The sequence below is a fragment of the Mercurialis annua genome, linkage group LG2 (assembly GCF_937616625.2).
Source record: "Mercurialis annua linkage group LG2, ddMerAnnu1.2, whole genome shotgun sequence".
Taxonomy (NCBI): domain Eukaryota; kingdom Viridiplantae; phylum Streptophyta; class Magnoliopsida; order Malpighiales; family Euphorbiaceae; genus Mercurialis; species Mercurialis annua.
In genome coordinates, this window is record NC_065571.1 from 50,027,967 (window position 1) to 50,037,308 (window position 9,342).

The 9,342-nt window shown below is 39.3% G+C and overlaps 1 non-coding gene across 1 annotated transcript; it reads left to right on the top strand.

Annotated features, from left to right (window-relative positions):
* The first annotated feature begins 2,205 nt into the window (after window positions 1-2,205).
* On the top strand, window positions 2,206-2,312 carry LOC126670812 (small nucleolar RNA R71). The gene has a single exon (XR_007638808.1). It is a non-coding gene; the product is annotated as a small nucleolar RNA R71 (small nucleolar RNA).
* Window positions 2,313-9,342: the final 7,030 nt, after the last annotated feature.

Genomic DNA, 9,342 nt, shown 5'->3' on the forward strand with positions numbered 1-9,342 from the left:
TCCTTCATATTCGGATTCAATCTTCGTTGCCTTTGAGCCGACTTCTTTGACTCGTCTTCGAGATTAATCTTATGCATCACAATTTGAGGACTTATTCCTCGAATGTCGGAGATTTGCCAACCCATTGCTAACATGTGCTCTTTCACCACTTGCACAACCTTCCTTTCTTGATCCTTAGAGAGCTTGTTCGAGATGATTATCGGCAAGGTCTCATTCTCCCCAACAAAAGTATACCGGAGGTGTGGCGGAAGCGGCTTCATTTCAACTTTCGGGGGCAACTCCGAAGATGGTGGAGTCACACCATTGCTCTTGTTTAAACTTTCCGGCTTCGGTTCATCCTCTCTAGTATACTCATCATCCCCCGACTCGGAATGAAACGAAACTTGAGAGATTTGTTGAGGACAAATTTCTACCCTCTTTGCTTCGTTCAACAATTGCACATTCTCCCGGAGTTGCTCTTCCACAATCTCATCAATCACATCAATTCTCATGCAATCCTCCTCCTCGATGGCATTCCGCATCACTCTCTTCATATCAAATTCCACACTTTCCTCATCAATTCTCAAGGTGAGCTTGCCGGCATGAACATCAATGAGAGCACGCCCGGTGTTCATAAAAGGGCGACCAAGAATCATAGGACATTCTTTATCTACCACATAGTCTAGGATCACAAAATCCACCGGAAAGATGAATTTATCCACTTTAACGAGCACGTCTTCCACTATCCCATACGGCTTTTTGAGAGAGTGATCGGCAAGTTGCAATACCATCGAGGTGCGCTTTACCGGTTGATCACCAAACAAAGACCTAAAAAGAAACAATGGCATCAAGTTAATACTTGCCCCAAGATCACACAAGCAATTTATAGCATTCATATTTCCTATAGTGCAAGGTATGGAAAAACTCCCTGGATCCTTAAGCTTTATTGGTAAGTTGCTTTGGATTATGGAACTACAATGCTCCGTGAGCGGTATTGTCCCATCTTGCTCCCAACTACGCTTGTTCATAATTATGTCTTTCAAGAACTTTGCATATTGGGGCATCTCCCGAAGTGCATCCGCCAAGCTTAGATTGATTTGCAATTTCTTGAAAATCTCAAGGAACTTGTGAAATTTTTCGTTCCCTTGAGCTTTCCTTAACCGGCTTGGGAATGGAACCGGTGGCACAAACGGTGGCGGCGGTGGTGGCCTCACATAGGGCTCTTCAACCTCGCTAACCACTTCCTCACATTCCTTTGGTAGTTCTTGGCTTGAGCTTGCTACATCAACAACCACTTGAGGCTCATCCTCCTCAACAACATGCTTCTTCCCATTGGCTTTCTCAAGGTTTCTCCCGCTTCGGAGCTCTACCGCCTTAACTTGCTCTCTAGGGTTGTTTTCCGTAGTGGATGGCAACCCTCCTTGAGGTCTTCCTTGAAGCGAAATTGCCATTTGAGAAATTTGAGTTTCCAAATGATGGATAGTAGAAGCTTGATTCTTCTCCCTTTGCTCCATTTTTTCTAACTTCTCTAGCAATTTGGAAAGCACATTTCCCTCATCCGTATTCTTTTGTGGTTGGAATCCCGGAGGGTGTTGAGGTCTACCACCATAGTTGTTTCCTTGCCCTTGATGGTTATGATAAGGGCCTTGATAAGGACCTTGTTGTTGGGGCCTATTTCCTCCTTGGAAACTAGGACCCGCTTGTTGATTTGCTTGCACATTGCCTTGGCCCTCTTGATTCCTCCATCCGAAGTTAGGATGGTTTCTCCACCCCGGATTATAGGTATTCGAGTACGGATCATTCCCTTGACGTTGACCTCCCACATAATTCACTTGTTCGCTCCAAGTTTGACCCGTGGCATAGCACTCATTACTTCCATGATTGAAATCTCCGCAATTCTCACAACCTACTTGGACATATGCAACCGGAGCATTCCGTGGACCCACTTGTTTCTTCAAGGCATCAACTTGACTTTGTAAAGAGGCATTCATGGCTTTCATCGCTTCAAACTCCTTGGATTGGTCAAGTGTCATTAATGCCTTTTGAGCCGGTGGTCTTCTCCTTTCCGAGGACCAAGTGCTACTTACCATAGCCAATTTTTCAATCAACTCATTAGCCTCATCAAGCGTCTTTTGCATCAAAGAACCTCCTGCGGCCGAATCAATGGTAGATCTTGTGATCTCACCCAAACCATTATAGAATATTTGAAGCACATGTTCCCTTACAAGCCGATGATGAGGTACGTGCCTTTGGAGATCCTTGAACCTCTCCCAAGTTTCATAGAGAGATTCCCCCTCATATTGGTAATAATCAATGATGTCCTTTGTCAACTTCGCGGTTCTCCCCATTGGAAAGTACTTGTGAAGGAAAGCTTGAGCAAGATCCCGCCAATTGTGGATAGATGCATTAGGAAGTGATCGAAGCCACAAGCTAGCCTTGTCTCTTAGTGAGAACGGAAACATTCGAAGCTTGATTTGATCGGAGGTGACATTATGGAGCTTGAATGTGTCCAACACTCCCAAGAACTTGGCTATGTGTTCATTCGGATCCTCACTTGGTAACCCAAAGAATTGGCACCGATTTTCTAGGAGTTGAATCGTGCTAGGCTTGATCTCAAAAGTAGCCGCGGTGACCGGTCTTGCAAAACACCCATAGGTAGCATTATCCACATCCGGGAGGAAGAAATCCCCCAAAGTTTGTCTTTGTGCTTGATGGCCTTGAACTTGAGGGTGATTGTCCCCTTGTTGCTCTTGCCGATTCCTCTCATCGAGTGGAGGAGGCGGATGTTGCCTCACTCCATCGACTTGAGGGTGATAATGCTCCTCCTCATAGTTATCATCCCCACGTTCCATGATAACGGGTATACGATTCTCCCTTCTCACACTTCTTTCAAATCTCCCGAGGTTGTCTTGAAACGGTTCTAGTGGAAGATTGGCCCTTCGTGTATTGTGCATACACTATAGTTGATCTCCTACACAAACAACAACAAGCAAACCACGCGTAAATCCGGAAAGAAGCAAAAACAACAAAAGTGATAAAAACAGAAAATAAAGCTAACTCGACCGAACAATAACTAATTTAAATCAATCAATAAACACTCGTCACTCCCCGGCAACGGCGCCAAAAACTTGTTGAGAATAAACCCAACTTGTAATAGAGTGGACCTAAGTCCGAGTTATCGATCCCACAAGGAGTGAATTCAAGAGTGATTATCGATGAGAATGAACTTAGTTGCGATTCAATTCGTTTAGCACAATAGACAATTGGAATTTGAATTCAAGTATCAATTTAACAATAGCAATTAACTAAAATAAAACCTTCAATTAACAATTAAACAACAATTCTAGAAGACTAAAGCGTTTAAACAATTACGGATAACTCAATTAATAAAGGGGTTTGGAGGTCGAAACTATACTTAGGTCATGCAATCAATGGTTCGGGTCTAGGGCTTCAACAAGTGAACCGAGCGTTCCTAAAGCATAACTCCCGCTCTCTCGAGCCTCAAGGAGTTATAAAATCACAAACAAGCCAACTAACCAAGCCTAATCCACTCTCGTGGCACTAAACACGATTAATAAACCAATTGGCGATTAACAATCCACTCTAAGGTTTCCTAATTTCTAACCCACTCTCATGGTGTCATTAATTAGGATCCTAATTGATCTATCCAATTAATTAACCTTCTCTCAAAGTGTTAACCAACCTAGAATCATGTTTTAGGTAGCTAAACTAAAACAAGCATTAGGGAAATCAATTAGAACAACAACAATAAGCCCAAACCCTAACCCAAAGCATACATTCCTAAACTTCATTTCAACCCCCAAACAAAGGGGTTTAGCCAACCATGGCTAAAACAACAAACATCAAGCAAATAGAATAATAAATCATTGAGAGATGGATCTAATTACCTTTGTAGAAACCCAAGCCAATAACATTCAATAAGATAATACTTCAATAATAAAATGAGAATAAATCTTCAATAGAAAAAGCTTAAGTATTCAACAATGGAGGAAAATATAAATCTGGAAATTCTATTGAAGAAGAAGACTAAAATTAGGAGAAGATTCAAAAGTACAATAATAGAATAATGTCTAGCAAAATCTTCTATACCTAAAATAAAGATAAGGCCCCATATATATAGTACTTACAAAAGAAGGAAAAAGACAAACATTCAATTACACATGTGTTGGGCCCAAAATAGAAAATTAATAAAGCCTTAATGCTTCTTGAATTAAGATTTCCCCATTCCAGCAAGCCCAAGTTCGAATAGAGCTCCTTGGGCTAAATGAGAAGCCCGATTCGAGCTGCCATTTTCTGCTCCAAATCTCGATCTTCAGACCTTCGTAACTCGGTGTAGAAATGTCCGATTAAGTCGATTCTTGAACCGTTGGAAAGCTCAGGACGTCTACTTTAACTTTCATGAAGATCACGAGTTCATTTGAGGCTTCGAGCTAGTCCAAATTGGTCAATTAGTGCCCCGGGGTCAGCTTTTCAGATTTGCAAATGAGCTTCCGCATCGCTTTTGTCGTCTTTTCCAACTTTTGCACCAAAATGCTTCCGCAATGCTCCTAAGTACCTGAAATACTAAAACATGTAATAAGGCATACGAAATACCATAAAACCGTGATAAAACGTTAATAAAGCATGCGGAAACGACGCTAAAGATAGGAGTAAAAATACTCCTATCAACTACCATGAGGCGGATAATGACATACTCACTAAAAGAAGGAAGGATAAACTAATTGAAAGATTAGTGAGAGATATACGCGATAAGTGACGAAGGTAACAGTGACGACACTGTTAAAGGCAATATATGACGACAAAAGTTGAAAGAATCAAGGATCCTCACTGGAAATGAGTAAACAAGGTACATCGAATAAATTGGGAGTAAAACTCCAACGCGACAACAATTGTTGTCCCTCTAGTACGAAATGTGGTATAAAGAAACATAAGGTGAGACTAACAATAACAATGATCGTAAAGGGGAGTAAAGGATAGGATAACAAAGACAGTTATCCAAGATTATAAAGGATGAAAGGTGAAACAGATTGATGTGAAGTAAGAGGAGATAGGAAGCTTCAAAGAATAGTACGTCATGCTTAAGAAAAGGAAATAGACCAATGGATATACAAACGAATATAGAGGTATACGAGATATTAAGACGCAAGAAGAAGGTTAAGTAAGCCCTACAAGAAAAGTGAAGACCTCATAAGGATACGTCCTGAGGATTTACCTCATGGATAACCATGATAAGTGACGTTAGCGAAAGAATCTTCCTACGAGAAATGAAGTAATGAGACAAAAGAGGATAACAGATAGTGGAATAAGCTTTTAGCACGACAACAAATAACAATCAGACGACGGCAACAGAGACTACGTAAGTAGTGAAGCACGAGTTGTTTGAGTGTCCACATCACTCAACAAGGAACGATGATAGGATTAAATATGTTGGACAAAAAGAAAAGGACCGAGAACGAAAATGCATGTGGGTACGACTAACATCGTTATAGAAAGAAGACTTGGAGATCAAGATCAAGTCGTAACCACGACCAAACAAAGCAAAAGAATCTAAGAGTACGAACTAATGGATCATCTACATCATTCGATTACGAATGAGTAATCTTAAGAGTGGAGATTATCGTTACTAGTAATCAGATATTACTAGAACAAACTAGTATTGAATATCAGTATTAAACTGAAAATTCAATTACAAAGATAAAAGCTCATAGTATTGAATGTCAAACAAAGGACAAACACAACGATTGTGTTGTAAAATTAAGAGAAGCAATCAAAGGTAAGAAGTTATAGTACATAAGAAAATGGCTAAAAACACTATGAAAGACGGAGACGATATGAAAGGTCGTCAATGACGATTAACATTAATCTACAAGGAGTACAGAAATGGAGTGATGAATGAAGTTCAAAAGGTTAAGGGTTTAAGTTAAGTCAAGGAGTTATATGAAAATTCGAGGACGAATTTTTATAAGGGGGGAGAATGTAATACACCAAAATATTAAATTATCTAATTGGACCACGTGTCCAGTCTGAATTTGCTAGAGTGGCAAAATCGGAAAGTTTTCCGATAAATAAGTTTTAGTAGGTCGGTTTTGGAAAGGATTATATGCGAGAAATTTAATAATATATTTCAATTCTAAAGACAGAATTGGAATTGAAAAGAAAAATGTTAAGAAAGTCGCAAAATAAAGTACAGGGACTAAAATGGTAATTTAGCCATATAGATTCCGAAGTGAAAATTATTTCGCCAAGGTCCACGAAATGTTTTATAGTATATGTGGTAAAAGTTTCGGGTCAATCGGAGACCTTTTAAAATTTGGACGCGGATGCGTTTTGGGCTAAATTGCAACTTTTGAGAAGTTTATGGGCTAAAGTGTAAATTAGCTAACTAAGTCTCGAGAATAGCAAATAAAAGATTATTGACGGAAAATAATAATATTGAGTTAGTATTATTTATACGAATATAAATAATACGTAAGTAATCGAGTTAAAAGGATAATTTAACCATTTGGTTAAATTAGAAAGTTTAAAAGAGAAATGGTTTAAGATAAAGAAATGAAGGATCAAAGTTGTCAATTAGCCAAGATATATAATAAGCTTTCCTTAAGAATAAGGAAAGGAGAGGATGCGCAGAAGGTAACAGAAGGAAATGACGAACGATTACGATCCGTCGCCGTTTCGCCGTTTCTCGTCCAAATCGAGCGTTCTTTATATCGAATTGTTCAGAATTCGATTCTATATCATCGTTAAGCTTCAAATTGAGGTAAGCTTGACGTTTTTGTTGCGAGAATTAGTAAATAAGGTTATTTCGTTTTAAACGAATTAAACGGATTGAAATCGCGTTTCTATTATCGTTTTGATGAATTTGGAGTTGAGTGTGTGTTAAATTGAGATAGGAGCATGGCGGAATTGCGTTTTACCACGTCGGAATGCCCGGAATTGAATTCCGGGGTGTGTGCGAAAGACCGCACACAAAAGTGTGCGGGGGCACACAATTGTGTGCGGGCGCACACAAAAGTGTGCGGGCGCACACAAAAGTGTGCGGGGGCACACAATTGTGTGCGGGCGCACACCAGATCGTGCGCGCGCCCAACAGTTTGAGCATTTCCGACCTGTTTCAACCTAGATTTCCGACTTTAAGTACGTCGGACATTAAAAAGGAAATACAGACCCCGAAAACGATAAATTTAGATGTCGAACATGACGTATTCGATTAGGGTTTCGAGATATAAGAAACCTATGATTAGAAATCGATAAATAAGATATATAACAAGTATCTCGCCTAAGTATTAGAACACGATCAAAGTTAAAAGACATAATTAGAATAAGATCGTGTTAACCTAAGTTTATAACTTAGGATTTTAGTATTCAGTTTACGTTTATGAATTAAACGTACGAGTAACGTGAATATGTGAGTGACGCACCGAAGAGCTACCAGGCTAACGAGCTGGAATAGCTACGAGAACGACGCATGGAGCTTACGTTTACGGGATTATAATAATGCGGTCTTGGATAGCGGTCACTGTGAGTTGCACTTTACTTTCGTGTATTATATATTAAAGTTATTTTATATAGATATATATACTGTTTATATGCATCGCATTACATATAATTGATTGAAATGTTATATGTTTTATTAATTTCTATATACGAGGACTAGTATGCGATCCGAAGAAACTAGCTACCTATTGGGTGTCAATAGGCTGTGTGATCACCAGTATCGAGTCAGTCTAGTGTGTTTGCATTTGAGAAATGACTTGACACATCTAGGAGCTGATGATGATTATGAAATTTCTGTGGCTGGGCCACCAGCGAATTGGACTCGCAATTGATATTTACGATTGGGTATATGATTTTGATACGAGTGAGTACTCGGCTACGGTGTAGTCCGGAGTCCCCGTATCTAGTGGCTGGGCCACCAGCGAGTTGGACTCGCGATTGATATTTACGATTGGGTTGAATGATAATGATTATTCGAGAAATGTGTCGCATGCTAGGATATTAGTTTCGTACAGATCAAATACCTGTTTATATGTTTTATATTATTATTTTCTTGAGATGCGATGTTATATTTTTATATTAATACCGTTAGTAACTTGCAAGCTCACTCAGTATTTCCCAAAATACTGACCCCCTCACAGTATTTCCTTTCAGGTGACCGGAGTTGGATCATACAGACCATTTCCTTTGTGTTGGAAGTCTTCTGACTTGCACAAAGTACGAGTCCTTAGAGCTGCAGTAGTCAGTAGGTGTTAAAATAAGATTTATGATTTGATTTCAAACGGTATTTAAAATGTGAACTCTGATATAAATTTTATTAGAAAGATGGCGTTTATCCGTTTGAATTTGATACCAATTGCCGTGAGTGGAATTGGTGATGTTTGTGATCAGAAACAGGGCGGTGCTGGATATGAGATATCGCTCGGTAAGACCCTGTTTCTAAGAATTGTTTCGCGAATGTTTTCAGAAAAGGAATACGATATTTTAATAAGTGAATTATATTATTTAAAGAAGATTTCTGATAATGTATTATATATAATAATACGTTTTATTCGCGAAAAATTTACAGTGGTTTTAGGCTTGCTACGGGTTCTGGAGCTAACACTCCCGTTCCCTAGCGCCGGTCGCGGCTCAATAATTTGGGTCGTGACAGACTAATACGAAAATGTAGTAATGGTTGTATAAGTTTTTCAAGACTCGCCTAATAAAATCAATCAATAACATTTATACACCCGGTTTTAGGCTTTGTGCATGTAATCAATCCAAACCAGCCAAACTTATGCTATTTGCTAGAAACCTCTAAGGTTAGATGTATGCTTAGGAGTACATGCTACTTGCCTCAAATGCCAGTCCAGATCGAGTCATATGCGCGTCAAACGTGTTTACTGCTTTCATAAATGTTTATTTACAACTTTCATATCCTATGAAGTGCATATACTATTGAAATGAGATATAATACGAATATGTCCAGTAAATAAAGCCGATAACCAATAAGGCAAACATAAGAGCCTTGGAGAGGTCCACGAACTCTAGTCTTTTGTTCGATGCACGATAGTCTTACCGGAGGCGAGTAAGGGCCTAAAAACGCAATTTTCATAAATAGTAAAAGGATCCGGCCGTGAGCAACTTTGAGATAGGGGTTTATCAAATAAAAAAAATAAAGTAGAGGGGTTTTAGGATGGATTTTGCCAAAAATTTACATGTTGGTCGGTCTAACTAGGCAACTATGATTGCAACTAGTAAATGAAAAAGAAACGTCGCCGTTTAAGGCATGATCTGGAAACACCGTGTAAACGCCCCCGTTTTTGACTCAATCCTTATGCTTCTTGTTTTTTCTTTTCTCCCATT